This window comes from Sminthopsis crassicaudata, chromosome 6, assembly GCF_048593235.1.
Source record: "Sminthopsis crassicaudata isolate SCR6 chromosome 6, ASM4859323v1, whole genome shotgun sequence".
Lineage (NCBI taxonomy): Eukaryota > Metazoa > Chordata > Mammalia > Dasyuromorphia > Dasyuridae > Sminthopsis > Sminthopsis crassicaudata.
In genome coordinates, this window is record NC_133622.1 from 24381439 (window position 1) to 24396550 (window position 15112).

At 32.6% G+C, this 15112-nt stretch overlaps 1 long non-coding RNA gene across 1 annotated transcript in view; it reads right to left on the reverse strand.

Annotated features, from left to right (window-relative positions):
• LOC141545595 (uncharacterized) overlaps positions 1–15112 on the reverse strand; it is a 379465-nt gene that overhangs the window by 227093 nt on the left and 137260 nt on the right. Inside the window, exon 6 of the long non-coding RNA XR_012483082.1 lies at positions 219–317. This is a non-coding gene — a long non-coding RNA (uncharacterized LOC141545595). The remainder of the gene's footprint in view (positions 1–218; positions 318–15112) is intronic.

The window sequence follows — 15112 nt, forward strand, 5'->3', positions numbered from 1 at the left end:
ACTTTATTTTAATTATAAGGAAATTGCATCTTTTAATTAAAATATATTAATAGTCTATTACATTATGAGTAGTCTACCTAGGCAACCTATTATTATGACTGCAAATGGATAACAGGGAAATTGTTTTGAAGAGCTTTCACCAATGGATCATTCATTAGTATTATGCTTACCATTAGGATTATATAATAGGGCAGGTAGATGTCACTAGGGTAGAGTACCTGATTTGAGGTTGGAAAAACTTGAGTTCAAATCCAGTCTTAGATACTTTAAGTAGATCCTGGGTCAATCACTAATGCTTTTTGCCTCCATTTCTTCATCTGTAACATTATAACAGTGGCATTTATTTCACAAGGTAGTTGTAATAATCTAATGAAACAGTAATTATATGCTACATAAATGTCCACTATTGATCATGATGATGATTTTACTATTAATGTAATCGAAACAACATAGTCTAATAGATGGAAAGTAAGTCTGAGATTAATGAATTTGGGTTCATGTCTGACAAAGTTGCTTAACCTTTCAGGACCCTAGGGAACAATTTATGATTAAATTGAAGAAAAATTACAAAACTCATATTGGAATTGAGAATATTCTCACCAGATGTGTCCTGCATGTATAGGTCTACACCATCAATAATAAAGTTGATGATAATAATGAAGATAATTCATAGATGTTATCAGATATGACAGTTTAAAACTTAAAGAAAAACAAAATTGTAAAAAGTAGATACCTCTCCACAGTAAAGGAGTAAAAATAACAATACTTACCTGTTACTGGAATTACCAGATGTAACTGATAATAATTGTAGATAGAGTCATGGAAATAACTCAAAACCAAATGAAGAACCAAAAAACCCTCAATGGGTAATATCCACACAAAGTCAACTAATAAAATTTTTCAAAAAGTGTTGAATTAATTATTAAATAATATGGATTTCTTGAAGGAACAGATGGGTTTGTGGACTAATATAAGATGAGGTTTGTGTTTGAGGAATTTCAAAAAAGTCCACTTTTTAGAAGACATTTTGCTTGTGGAAAAAAATTACATTCGCAAGGAAATAGTGAAAACTAAAGAAAATATCATTCACTTTAAACAGCAAATAATATAACTACCAAATTAAGTAAAAGAAGAAAACAAACACACTAACACCAAAAAACAAAACTCTATGAAAAAAGGAGTCAGAAATAATACTGGAAACCATCTTTCCTTCATTTATTAGCAGCAATTTTTATACTATAACTATACAGACCTAATCACCCTTGTGATTTTTTTAAATTAAAGTGTTGTGAAAGTTAAGAAATAGTAAAGCCAAAATAGCTGCCCACATTCATAATAACATAGATACTTTTAAAAATCAAGAGAAATCCTATTCAACAAACATGTAGAAAATATATGAATTGTCCCTTCTAAAGCACATGCAAGATTCAAGATGTACAATCACAAAAGAATCTTTAGAGAAGAAAAGAGATTAAGTCAAGATGGTAAAATAGAGGAAATACCACAGTCATACTTTCCCAATATTCCCCTCTCCAAAGAACTTTAAAATGAAGCTCCAAATTGAATTCTGGAGTGGCAGTGTCAACAACAGATCAAGATGATTTTTTTTTCCAGCCAAACATCTTAAAAGGTCACAAGGAAAAGTCTGTAGCATTGGTTAGGGGTCATTCGGAGAATTTGCAGTAGCAATACTAATTGTAGTTCTTGGAGGCATAAAATTAATCTAGGTTCAGAATTAGCATTTCAACCAGCACAAGTCTTAAACGGGTGGATACAAGTTTATTATTGCTCTGAAACTTGATTTAAATAAGACAGAAGAAGAAATTCAAAGAATAAAAGTAATACACAATTAACAAACACAGTGGCCTTTAGGAAAATAAAAACATAATATATATATATATATATATATATATATATACATATAATATGAAGTATATATACTTCAGCACCACTACAAGGAATCACCAACATCTGAATTCCTTGTATGAGATAATCCATGCTCATATCACAGCTATTCATTATTGAATGGGAGATTTTGATAGGCAAGTTGTAAAATACTTCCTAGCTGAAATCTGAAAGTTTCATTAAGGGTTTTTTATTGGATGAGAACAAAGAAGGGACTACACTAAGTATTCCTATTTGATACATGACTCTTGAGATGTAGCAGCCTCCTAGGTACAGGATGCTCCATTACAAGAAGCCCATTAAGGAGAATATTTGTTCATTCTTTTAGGAGGATAATTTTCCTCAAGAAACTGGTCAGTTTCCCTGGGTAAACACAGATATGCAACAAAGGATACTTATTGATTAATGTACAAGAAAGGATTGCCTTCTAAGTTTGTGCTTTTCTGGTATTCCATCAGATAACTTCAAATTCGTTCTCAATTTTTCAGCAAAATGTTACACAAAAGACATTACCAAGAATCATTTAAGATCTCTTACTCACAAAGATTTCTTACAAGAAAAAAAAAATGTAAAGAGATATCTTTATGAAATCTTAGTGAAAATGTAATGCGCAAATAGCAAGAAAGATTTCAGGGAATCCCTATGCTACCATGGGGTGTAGGATCAAAGGATGTTTGCCCACTCCATTGATTGTATGAGATGTCAATCACAGTTTTGAGAGAGAAAAACACTTATTTTCTCAAGAAATCATGGGCCCTATTCAAAATTCCTGAGCAGAGAGGAGCACACAGAACTTTATACTTTAGAAGACAGTGGTCCTTGAAAATACCTAAAACTTGCAGACTTGCCAAAATTAGCTGTGAAAACAGCAGGATGATAAATTTGGAAGTTTAAACAGTGTCCTAGCATCTTCCCACAGTTAAGTAGGTCTAACTTTAATAGAACAGTATTAAATTAAGAAATAAGGTGGGAAAATGAACATGTGATAACAAAAAGTTACTATAAAGATCAAGTCAAACTCAGAAAAATAACAAAAACAATATGACAATAAAAAGGAAAAACAAAATAAAAGTAAAAGGTCAAAGAGAAATGTACGTTTCTCTTTATCCATGCCTGAAAAGAAATCTTGGAAAACCTAAAGAAATGGCAAAAAAGAAAAAGATTTTTTAAAAATCAATAAGTTTTATAGGAGAAAAATTTAAAAAAGAAATGAGTGATGGAAGAAAAATAGGAAAAGAAGAACAACTTCATAATAAGAGGCACATAAATTATTCAAGAAAGTAACATCCTCAAAACAGAATCAGTCAAATGATAAAAGAGACACAAAATATCATTAAAAATAACTTTATTGAGTGGATCCAAGATGGCGGAGAAGGAACACAGGAGAATCTGAGCTCCTCTCACCTTCGTTACCAATTTTTAAAATCATCCTCAAATATCATGCTAGACTGGTAACTTTCATGAAGATTGGAAGTACAACTCACCAGCCGAAGATAATCTGGAATATTGCCAGAAAAGGATTGTTCTGAGTGGTGGGAGCAGACCTGTTCAGGGCAGGGATAGAATGGGGAGTGGGGTGGCCTCTGTGGTTGGAAGGTTTACATAGAGCTCTCTGTCATAGCCTGACTTCTTTGCTTTGGTCACAGAGTAGTGGACCATCAGAGAAACTAGAACCAATGTTAAAGGATACACTGAGTGTTGCCAGAGCTTGAGAGGATCTAACTGCACCTACCCAGGACCAGAGTGACTCAGTGCAGACCATAACACTGCTCTTTATGGCATTCTGCAGCTAGGGGCTCTTGTTGGGGGGGCAGTCACAAACCTGCAAGGCAGGAGCACAGCTTGGAGCAGCCTCCCATCTGCACAGTGAGGGGCTTGGCCTGGGGTAGTGGAATCTCCTCAGCTCTACTGTGCTTCCCAGGCAGAAACACTTCCAGTGCAGTGAGGGATAAGGCAACTGCTAATACTCAAAGCGGGCCTTTAAGGCTGGACAGTGATACTTTTGCTGCTTAACCTCTAGTCCCAAGGCAGTCACTAATCCTCACAGCAGGGCTCTTGGCAGGGCACTTACACAGCCCAGCCCTTGTTACCCAGGCTTACTCACTTCCCTGTGGAGCTCTTTCCAGAGCCCTCTCACAGTTCCTCTGTTCCTTGCAACCCATTGAGAGGACAGTTACTGTCCATATACCCATCCTTGCTCTTCAGAGGAAATTGGTAACCTCCTTGCCTTGAAGGAAGAGCATAAAGGCTTTTAAAAATGAGTAAAAAAACAAAGAAAAGAGCAGTTTTCCAACCCCTAGGAGACTAATAGCAAACAACCTCCAGACTATACCCCAAATAACACTCTCCTAGAAGAGACTATTAAAAATCTCAAAAAAGAGTTAGAAGAAAATGGGGGAAAGGAAAGAGAAGCTATGCAAGATAATAACAACCTCCTGAAATGTGAATTGGAAAAGGTAAAGAATTCACAGAAAGTACAGGGAAGTAGAATTAGGGAATTGGAAAAGGTGAAAAAATCATAGGAAAGTGGGATCTATGAATTTTAAAAGATAAAGAATTTCCAAGAAAGTGGGATTTGTGAATTGGAAAAAAGAAAATAACTCACTAAAAAACAAATTTAGTGAAATGAAAAAAAATTCCATAGAGCATTTAAACTCATTTAAAAACTCAATTGGACATATACAAAAAGAAATTTAAAAAGCTAATGAAGAAAATAACTCATTAAAAATCAGAACTGAAAAATAGATATGATTCATTGAGACACCAAGAATCAGTCAAGCAAAACTAAAACAATGAAAATCTGGAGAAAAATGTCAACTATCTACTTGCCAAAACGAAAGACCTGGAAAATAGATCTAGGAGAGACAATCTGAGGATTATTGGACTTCCCAAAAATTATGATGAAAAAAGAGCCTAGATACTATTTTACAGGAAATCATCAAAGAGAACTGCCCAGAAGTAATAGAACCAGAAGGTAAAATATGCATTAAAAGAATTTATCAAACACCTTCTGAAAAAGACCCTAAAACAAACAAACAAACAAACAAACAAACAAAAAAACTGGATGGATCATTGTGGCTAAATTTCAGAACTGTCAGACTAAGGAAAAAATATTACAAGCAGCCAGAAAAAAAATAAATAAAACAATTCAAATATCAATTGGTGCCACAAAGGGTCACTCAAGATCTGGCTGCCTCTACATTAAAGAATAGAAGGGAATGGAATCTGATATTCTGAAAGGCCAAAGAACTTGGAATATAGCCAAGAATAAACTACCTGGCTAAGTTGAGCATTTTCTTCCATGGAAGAAGATGGACATTTAATGAAACAGATTAATTCCATTTGTTTCTAAGGAAAAAAAAAACGATCTAAAGAAAATATCTGATCTTCAATCATAGGACTCAAGAGAAGCAGAAAAAGGTGAAAGGAAGTCTTGAGAACTTTATTTCTGTTGTGGATATACATAAAGTCCACATGTATAGTGTGATTTTACTGATATAATCAAAAAGAAAAAAGGGGAGTAGAAATTGAAAGGGGATAGTGTCAGAAAAGGAAAAAGGGAAGATAAAAAGAGGGAAACTATACCCCATGAAGAGGCAAAGAAAACGTATCATATCTGAGGGAAGTTAGAGAATGGGAGGAATGTTGTATGAACCTTACTCTCATCAGAATTGGCTCAAAGAAAACATTAATTTATATATTGGTTTTACATAAAATTCTCTCTCACCTCATTAAAAAGGGGGAGAGGAAAAAAAAAGAAAAGAATAATAAGGGAAGAGTACAAGAAAGGGAAAGTGATTTAAAGGGAGGAGGGAGGGAGACTAAAGAGGGAGAGCTGCGTGATGCCAGTGGGGCTTATTAGTTTAATAGTGGGGAGGGGATTAAGGGGGCAAGGGAAAAAGTGTAATCTGGGGATAATATGATGGCAGGAAATATAGAATTAGTAATTTTAACTGTATATGTAAATGGGATGAAGTCTCCCATTAAGCAAAGACAGATAGCAGACTGGATCAAAAGTCAGAAACCTACAATATGTTGTTTACAGGAAACACATCTAAAGCAGGGAGATACATACAGAGTAAAAGTAAAAGGCTGAAGCAGAATCTATTATGATTCAAGTGAAGTAAAAAAAGCAGGGGTAGCCATCCTTATCTCAGATCAAGCAAAAGCAAAAATTGATCTAATCAAAAGAGATAAGGAAGGAAACTATATCTTGCTAAAGGGTAGCATAGACAATGAAGCAATTTCAATACTAAATATATATGCACCAAGTGGTATAGCATCTAACTTCCTAAAGGAGAAGTTAAGAGAGTTGCAAGAAGAAATAGACAACAAAACTATAATAGTGGGAGATCTCAACCTTGCACTTTCAGAATTAGATAAATCAAACCACAAAACAAATAAGAAAGAAATGTAAGAGATAAACAGAATATTAGGAAAATTAGATATGATAGATCTTTAGAGAAAACTGAATGGTAACAGAAAATATTATACTTTCTTCTCAGCAGTTCATGGAACCTGTACAAAAATTGATAAAAAATTAGGACATAAAGATCTAAAAATTAAATGCAGGAAGAAAGAAATAGTAAATGCTTTCTTTTCAGATCACAATGCAATAAAAACTATATTCAACAAAAAGTTAGGGGTAAATAATTGCAAACTAAATAATCTCATCTTAAAAAATGATTGTGGGAAACAGCAAATTATAGACACAATTACTAATTTCAATCAAGATAGTGACAATAATGAGACATCATACCAAAACATGTGGGATGCAGTTAAAGTGATAATAAGGGGAAATTTTATATCTTTAGAGACTTACATGAAGAAAATAGAGAAAGAAAAGATCAAAGATCAATGTAAAAAGCTAGAAAAAGACCAAATTAAAAACCCCTAATCAAATACTAAACTTGAAATTATAAAATTAAAAAGAGAAATTAATAATAATGACAGTAAAAAATATTGAATTATAAATAAAACTAAGGACAGAGGAAAATCAAATTGTTAATCTTAAAAATGAAAAGGGGGACTTTGCACCAATAAAGAGGAAATTAGAGAATTAATAAGGAGTTTCTTTGCCTAACTTTATGCTAATTAATTTGATAACCTAACTGAAATGTAGGACTACCTCCAAAAATATAGGCTTCCCATATTAACAGAGGAGGAAGTAAATTGCTTAAATAGCCCCAGTTCAGAAAAAGAAATAGAACAAGCTATTAATCAACTCCCCAGGAAAATATCCCAGGACCAGATGGATTTAAATGTGAATTCTACCAAACAATCAAAGAACAATTAGCCCCAATGCTATATAAACTATTTGAAAAAATAGGGAATGAAGGAGTCCTACCAAATTCCTTTTATGATACAGACATGGTACTGATACCCAAACCATATAGGTTGCAAACAGAGAAAGAAAACTATATACCAATCACTCTAATAAATATTGATGCTAAATCTTAAATAAGATATTAGCAAAAAGACTCCAGAAAATCATCCTAAGGATAATTCATCATGATCAAGTAGGTTTTATACCAGGAATTCAGGACTGGTTCAATATGTAGAAAACTATTAGTATAATTAGTATAATTGGCCATATTAATAAACAAATTAACAAAAATCATATGATCATCTCAATAGATGCAGAAAAAAAGCATTTGTTAAAATCCAACATTCATTTCTATTAAAATAATAGCATCTATTTAAAACATCAGTAAGCGTCATATGTAATGGGGATAAACTGCAACCATTCCCATTAAGATCAGGGGTGAAACAATCACTACTACTATTCAATATTGTATTAGAAATGCTAGCTTTGGCAATAAGAGTGGAGAAAGATTAAAGGAATTAGAGTAGGTAATGAAAAACCAAATTATCACTCTTTGCTGATGATAGGATGGTATACTTAGAGAACCCCAAATATTCTACTAAAAAGTTATTACAAATCATCCACACTTTTAGCAAAGTTGCAAGATTCAAAATAAATCCACTAAATCATCATAATTCGTACATGTCACTAGCAAAATCAAACAGTTAGGAGTTACAAAGAGAAATTCCACTTAAAGTAACTAACAATAATATAAAATATTTAGGAATCTATCTACCAAGGGAAAATCAGAAACTATATGAGCAAAACTACAAAACACTTTCCACACAAATTAAGTTTGATCTAACCAATTGGAAAAAAAAATATTAAATACTCTTGGATAGGGCAAGCAAATATAATAAAGATGACAATACTACCTAAACTAATATATTTATTTAGCACTATGCCAATCAGACTCCCAAAAACTATTTTAATGACCTAGAAAAAATAAAAACAAAGTTCATATGAAAAAACAAAAGGTCAAGAATTTCAAGGGAATTAATGAAAAAAAAAAATCAAATGAAGATGACCTAGCTGTACCAGATCTAAAATTATATTATAAAGCATTGGCTACCAAAAACATTTGGATTTGGCTAAGAAATAGACTAGTTGATCAGTGGAATAGGTTAGGTACAAAGGGCAAAAAAATCAATAACTTTAATAATCTAGTGTTTGACTGACCCAAGGACCCCAGCCTTTGGGATAAGAACTCAATGTTTGACAAAAATTGCTGGGAAAATTGGAAATTAATATGGCAGAAACTAGGCATTGACCCACACTTTACACCATACACCAAGGTCAGGTCAAAATGTGTTCATGACCTAGGCATAAAGAATGAGATTATAAATAAATTAGAGAAACATAGGATAGTTTACCTCTCAGACCTGTGGAAGAGCAATGGATTTATGTCCAAAGAAGAACTAGAGATAATTATTGATCACAAAGTAGAAAACTTTGATTATATCAAATTGAAAAGCTTTTATACAAACAAAACTAATTCAGATAAGATTAGAAGGGAAACAATATACTGAGAAAACATTTTACATTCAAAGGTTCCAATAAAGGCCTCATTTCCAAAATATATAAAGAATTGAGTCTAATTTATAAGAAATCAATCCAATCTCCAATTGATAAATGGTGAAAGGATGTGAACAGACAATTCTCAGATGAAGAAATGGAAAACTATTTCTAGTCATATGAAAAAATGATCCAAGTCATTATTAATCAGAGAAATACAAACTAAGACAACTCTGAGATTTCACTACAAATCTGTCAGATTGGCTGGAATGACAGGGAAAGATAAAGCAGAATGTTGGAAGGGATGTGAGAAAACTGGGACATTGATACATTGTTGGTGGAATTGTGAATACATCCAGCCATCCTGGAGAGCAATTTGGAATTATGCTTAAAAAGTTATCAAACTGTGCATATCCTTTGACCCAGCAGTGTTACTACAGGGCTTATATCCCAAAGAGATCTTAAAGAAGGGAAAAGGACCTGTATATGCAAGAATGTTTGTGGCAGTCCTCTTTGTAGTGGCCAGAAACTGAAAACTACATTGATGCCCATCAATTGGAGAATGGCTGAATAAATTGTGGTATATGAACATTATGGAATATTATTGTTCTGTAAGAAATGATCAAAAGGATGATTTCAGAAAGGCCTAGAGAGAATTACAAGAACTGATGCTGAGTGAAATGAGAAGGACCAGGAAATATTTGTATAATTCAACAACAATACTATATGATGATCAATTCTGATGCATGTGGCCATTTTAAACGCTGAGATGAACCAAATAAATTTCTATAGACCAGTAATGAACTGAACCAGCTATACCCAGTGAAAGAACTCTGGGAGATGACTATGAACCACTACATAGAATTCCCAATCCTTCTAATGTTGTCCACCTGCATTTGGGATTTCCTTCCCAGGCTAATTGTATATATTTCAAAGTCTGATTCTTTTTGGACATCAAAGCAACTGTTTGGCTATGTATACATATATTGTATTAAATTTATACTTTAATATGTTCAACTTGTTTTGGTCAACCTGCGATCTGGGGGCGGGGAAGGAGGGGAATAATTAGAACAGAATGTTTGCAATTGTCAATGTTGTTAAATTACCCATGCATATATCTGGTAAATAAAAACTATTAAAAAAAACTTTATTTTATTTAATATTTTCTTTTTCCCATGTTTTAGTTAAATTTAAAACAATGATTATTTTTGTTTTAAAAACATAGTTCCAGATTTTCTCCTTTTCCTCTACTGACCCACATTAAGAAGGCACATGCAAAGTTATGTAAAACATTTCCATAAAAGTCAGTTTTTATGAAATAAAATCGATTTCCTCACATGCAAAAAAACACAATCAAACAAAAACAAAAATCCTGAAGAAAAATAATGTAAAAGAAAAATAAAAGCTGTGACTTTTTCTTCTGAGTGTGTGTTTTGATTTTCCTATTTAGTATAGAAATTTTCTATGGTCAGAATATTTTTTCTGTCTTTTGCTCATGTTCCCAAACTTTTGTTAGGCTTTTAACTCTTTGTTAAAGTAGGGCTCTCTTTCCAGAGTGCAGTGTGTACTGTTCTAAACTTCAGTGGTTTTGTGCAGTTATTCTTCTAGGGAACTGTAAGTTTTCTGTTCTCCTAAATTGTTATGATCCAAGGAGAAATGTGTCTGTGTTACCAGAAGTATTATTTTCTGCCCTGGAAGTGTGAGGAAGGTTCTTGACAAAGCCATGATGGCTTTTCCAAGGATAATAATTCCAAGGATATTATTAAAAAAAAAAAAAAAAGAAAGAACACTATGGATTCCACAAACCCTTTACCATCTATGGTTCCAGAAGAGCTCCAGAAGCTGCCATAGTTAACAACTGTTGCTTTTGCTACTACTGCTGATTCAATGGCTCCCCAGGTCCACTACTGTTTTTCTGCTTTTCCAAGGGTCTCACTTTAGTGAGACAAACTTATCCTGCTGATCTTCCAAGTGCTCTTTGGTGTCTCTGGGTTAAGAGGTCTAGAAACTGTCAGTATAGATATCGATTTAGAGGCGTCAATTTTCAATCCTGATTTGCTGTGGCCAAGGCTTTCTTGGCACAATCTGCAGTAAAATTGTAAAGGACTCCTACCCTGTTGCAAGAGACCTTTCCTGCTGATATTTTAAGTTAGTTTCAGTTGGAAAATTGTTCCATTCCACTGATTGATTCTTATATTCTAAATTTTGGAGTCATTATTTAAAGGGATTTGGAGAAGTGTGGGGAAGAACTTCAGTGAGTTCCAGTTTTTACTCCACCATTTTGGCTCTTCTTCAAAAAGGCAGATTTTTATCAGGTTCCAATACCCATCATTCTTTTACTGTATATTCTAATATAGCTACAGTAGCATTAAATTATAGCACTACTTTTATTTCAGTGCATATTAAGTGCTTGATGCACATGTACCTTTGTTCCTCATGAAATACTATGTCTTTGCTCACATTCTTTGCTCTGGTTGGCAACCAAGAATTTAAGTGCCAAGTAAAACTATTCTTTCAAAAATGCACTCTATAATTTCCAATTCCACAAAGGACAAGTTATACTATTCAATCCATTCTCAAATCAAACCATTCTTAACCTGCTTGGGGTAGGGTAGAGTTTAAGACATTTTCAAGATATCTTGATAAATCATTTACTCATGCACTGTTTGTCATGTTACATTTTTCTCAATGACTTCAAAGAACAATTTAAGCATGATATTGACATTAGGACTAAGTATTAAGGCATCATTAGCAATAACATAATTATTAAAATAGTGATACACATTTAATAATTGGCTTAATGTTCTCTTTCTTTGTAACAATAACCTCAGAATTAAGAAGAAAGAAAATCATGGCTTAGTCAAATGGCACTTTGATAAAATAATATTTTTGAAATTCTTAACTGATTTCTGTCTATAGTTCATTCCTCTCTTTCTCCTTAAAGTTTTCTTCTCTGCAAATCCTAGCCTCTTTGTTGTCATATGCTCAGTATACAAGTGAGTTGTAATCCTACTTTAAAGCAAAGGATTGAATAAAGGGCCTCTGCAGATCATTTTAAGCTATATTATGCCATAATTCAGTGAAAGTATTTAGGGGAAAAGTATCAATTCCTTAAAGAATACTATCTGCAAAGTACAGAGGACACTGTAAAAATACATATAAATTTTAGATGAAAATATGAAAATGCCTTTTCCCCATATTTTCTAAAAGTTCTCTTTTTACAACTCTATTTCAGGTGTTCATTTTTATTCAGGATCCTGTTACTTGATACAGTAATTTTTATAATATCAACTCCTAATGCCTTCAGCCTTAAGGAACTTTTATTCCTATTCCTATTATGATTTGGAACAAGATAAACAGAGACTTAAAGTCACTCATAGCTCTATTTTCTTTCTTACAGTCATTTAATATAATCCAACAAAAATTATCCAGCAAACATCATGAGTAAAATAATGTATTTGATGACATACAGAAAAACAAAACAAAACAAATAGTACCTGACCATCAATAATTTTAAAAAGATGTTGACTAAGCTATATAAAATGCAATATTTTTGAATATGGAAAAATGCTAACTTCTTGGGAAAAATTACAATTAAGATAAGTCAAAGTATCTTAACATTTTCCCACTCATTACTCTTTTTCATCTGAAACATTTTTAGATGACTCCAGGTATACAGAGATATAAAATGGTTATACAAATCAAATATTTTAAAATATTAAATCATAATTTATGTCCCCCAATTCAGTTTTGATAACCTATATGGGGTCATGAAAAATAGTATAAGAATATGGGAGCTAAGCCATGTATGAATTCATAGATTCAAAGAGTATAAGATAATGACTAGAATAGATAGAAACATCAGGGACAGCTTGCACCAATGTACAGAGACAAGAGATGGGATGTTAAGTTTCGGTCAAAAGCAGTTTGGTTAAAATAGTACATGAAAGGAAGAAATTTAAAATGTTTGAAAAGGAAGTCAGAAGAAAATGTTGAGAATATCAAATGTCAAACGAAGATTTTTTTCATTACATCATGAGATCTTTTAAGACAGGAATTTTCTCTTGCCTCTTTTTTGTCTTAATAGCATTTAGCACAGTACCTGACACATAGGAGGTGTTTGATACATGTTTATTGATTGAGTGACTATGTATATCTGATAGAGTTGGGAGTTGTTAGCTATATTTTTGGTCAGGTGAACATCATAACCAGACCTATGTCATAGGCAACTATGTAGCATAGAGTTCAAAGAAGCAAGACACTATGGAGGAGAATAAAGGGAACTAATATAATCTAAGTCCCAGGAAGAAATAACAGAAGCTACTGTAACAGCCATATGAATGAAAGGTTCAGGATGGATATGACAGGTGTGAAAGTAAATATCAACAGGATTTAACAACTGCTTGGAAATGGGATGGGAAAGAGGGAAAGGAAATAATAAATGAACATGAAATTACATATCTGGGTGATTATGATCAGACTTTCAAGAAGACAAGAGATGTTTAGGAGAACGGAAGATTTAGTAGCAAGGATTATGGGCTCCATTTTAGAGACAATGAGTTTGAAATAGTATCAGACACCATGGTAAAGATGTTCAGCTAGCAGTTGGTGATGTGGAACTCTAGTTCTAAGAGAGTCTGGGGCTGAATGTATAGCTAATATTACTTTATATTTATATGACAATTAATATTATTTAACTTTTGATTTTTCTCCCGATATCCCCTCTATGATAGATTATAGGATTATAAACTTATAAGTTTGCAGGGATCCTAGAGATCATCTAGGATTTTGTAGATGGGGAAATAAAAATCCTCAGGGTTAAGTAAGTTGATCAATATCACATAGATAGAAAGCAGCAGAAAGAGATTGTAATCTAGGCTTTCTGACCCCAAATTCACTGTTCTTTTTATTATGTTATGATGATTATCATTTTCTAAGACATTGCTTAGTAAACCAGTGTCTAAAATACTAAAATACAGAGGATATGATAGATTATAGATTATAACCAATGACTTCTAAGAAGTCATATTCTAAGAATATATATATTGACCTCACATACTTATAACTTAGCTCACCTTGGCTTGGACTCACCTATAAATTCAGGACTAACTTCTGTGACTTTTAAGGGGACTTCCAGTTTTAAATTTATATATTTAACTACTATGAGCTAATTTGATTACTAGACCAATATTTGTTTGTTAGTAGCAAAACAAAAAAATATATATAATATGTACATAAATAAATTTTAACTACTGTGAGCTAATGTAATTATTAAGCCCATATTTGTTACTTAGCAAACTAAAAAAATGTATATGTACACAAATATTAACTATTATGAGCTAATTTTATTAGGACAATATTTGTTGTTCAGCAAAGCAAAAAAAAATTATATGTATATATATACATATATGTATGTATATAAACAAATATTAAATCAGCAGCATCTATAAAAAACAAGGCAATTGATATTAGAGTATTACACTATTCTTAAATTACAGTGATACTCAAAGTTGTGAGAGTAAATGTCTCTGACTACATATCTACCTTGAGAAGCAACATAACATGAAGTACTAGCATCAAGGACTTTTTCCTGATAGATTTGCAAAATGAGAAGCTTAGATAAAATGGCTTGTGAAGTCCCTTTCAGCTTTGATTCCACGGTCCTGAGAATTTAGTGATGGTACATAGCAAATTATTTAGCTCCTCAGTGTTTAGGCAATTCTTTTAGTCTGAAATATGATAGAGCATTTGTTCTGATAGAAGGACATTCCATATCATGAATTCCTCAATTAGTGAAATCTCAGGGATTGTCTCCCCAGATATAGATATAGGCAAAGTTTTAAATGCAGATATAGTACACTTAAATTATATAATTTGTTTCATAATAGTTTTTTTTTCAAATCAAGGAACTAAATAAAACCTAAGATCTCATAGGAAAATGAAGCTATCTTTCCACGAAGATATTGAAACATATTTTACCTGTTTTTTTCTCTTTAAGTATTCTTAATGTAAGACTAAAAGTATGAAGACACTTTTCTAATATAGTTAGGTGAAATAAATAGGATAGATTGTATCTTTGACTGGAAAAGAATATGAGGGAGTGCTAAAAAAGAAAAAAAGGGAAATAAGCACCAAACCAGGGTATTGTTCTGCAGGGACAGGATTTACTAGCTATGAGGAAAATAAAGAAATGAGGCAAGGTAATGTTCTACAGAAATAATCTTTGCTGGATAAAGGATCTATGTACCCCATGCTTGATTTTTGGCATCAGAATATCCTTTTTGAACTCTGCAGCTGAGGGATAGGAAAATTGGGTCAGGACAACAA